We start from the raw sequence: 1,668 nt of genomic DNA on the forward strand, positions 1-1,668 counted from the left end.
TTTTGAGGCAGGAATACTGGAATGGGTTGCCATTTCCTTCTCCAGGGGATCTTCCTGACCAGGGGATTGAACGGGAGTATCTTGCATTGGCAGGTGGATTCTTTACCACTGTGACACCTGGGAAGCCCACCCCCATATGTCAAAATAGAATGATTTTCCATGTGTACCATGAATGGGAGAAAAATAGAGGATAATAGCTAGCCTCAAATTTTTAAGCAGTGGGGTGAAAGGTCATCTAGTGTAACATCTAACTTATCAATAATTAGATTTGTTTTCTAACAACAAGGTTCCATAGCATTCATTTTACCAGTTGATTTTTTTTGTTGTGGTGGTGGCAAATACATAAAAACTTGACCATCCTACCCATTTTTATGTGCACAGGTCAGTGGTATTAAGGACATTCGCATTGTTGTGCCGTCAATCTCCAGCACTCTTCATGTGACAAAACTGAAATTCTGTACTCCTTAAACAACAATTTCCCAACCTCCTGTCCCGAGCCCCTGGCAACCGCCAGTCTCCTTTCTGTCCCTACAGATTTGACTACTCTGAGTACCTCATGTGTGTGCGTGCTAGGTTGCTTCAGTCTGTCCAACTCTTTGCGACCCCATGGACTATAGCCCACCTGTCTCCTCTGTCCATGGGATTCTCCAGGCAAGAATACTGGAGTGGGTTTCCATTTCCTTCTTCAGGGGATCTTCCTGACCCAGGGATCAAACCCATGTCTCTTATGTCTCCTGCATTGGCAGACAGGTTCTTTACCACTAGCTCCACCTGGGAACCCCAAGTCCCCCATGTAAGTGGGATCATACAGTATTTGTCTTTTTGTGACAGGCTCATGCACTTAGCAGTGTCCTTAGGATGCACATGTGCTGTAGCAGATGTCAGAGTTCCTTCCTTTTCAAGACTGAATAGGGGGATTTCCTGCTGCTCCAGTGGTTTAGATTTCACCTTTCAACACAGAGGGAACAAGTGTGATCTCTGGTCAGGGAGCTAAGACCACACCTGCCTCATGACCAAAAAACCAAAACATAAAACAGAAGCAATATTGTAACAAATTCAGTAAATACTTTAAAAATGGTCCACATCAAAAAATATATATATATTGAAAACAAACCTTACTAACATCCCACTGGGTTCACTTACCACACTTTGTTTAATCTATTGATGATTCTAGATGTTTTTAAGATTGATACAAACTTACTTGACCTTCTGGAGCAAGGTCAGGGTATCTAGAAGCCACTCATGATCCATTTTCATTTACATCCCTCTTAGTTAAATGTGGGCTCCCCAGGTGGCCCACTGGTAAAGAATCTGCCTGCCAATGCAGGAGATGTGGGTTCAATCCCTGGGTCAGGAAGATCCCCAGAGCAGGAAATGGTAACTCACTCCAATATTCTTGCCTTGAAAATCCCATGGACAGAGGAGCCTGACAGGCTACTGTCAGTCCACGGGGTTCCTTTCTCTTGATGGATTGGGGGATGGAGAAGGATCATAAAAATCTAGAATTCTCACCCTGCCATGACCTGAAGAAGACGTGTTTTGGGAAATGGCCCCTGCACCTTATGTGTGACCCTCACAGGGGCTGAAGCCTGGCCTCTGACCTGCCATCTCCCTGCCCCCTCCAGCCTGGCAGGTGCCTCCTGAGTGCCCTTTGCATTTTCTACACTG

The sequence above is a fragment of the Bos indicus x Bos taurus genome, chromosome 14 (genome assembly GCF_003369695.1).
Source record: "Bos indicus x Bos taurus breed Angus x Brahman F1 hybrid chromosome 14, Bos_hybrid_MaternalHap_v2.0, whole genome shotgun sequence".
In the NCBI taxonomy this organism is placed as follows: domain Eukaryota; kingdom Metazoa; phylum Chordata; class Mammalia; order Artiodactyla; family Bovidae; genus Bos; species Bos indicus x Bos taurus.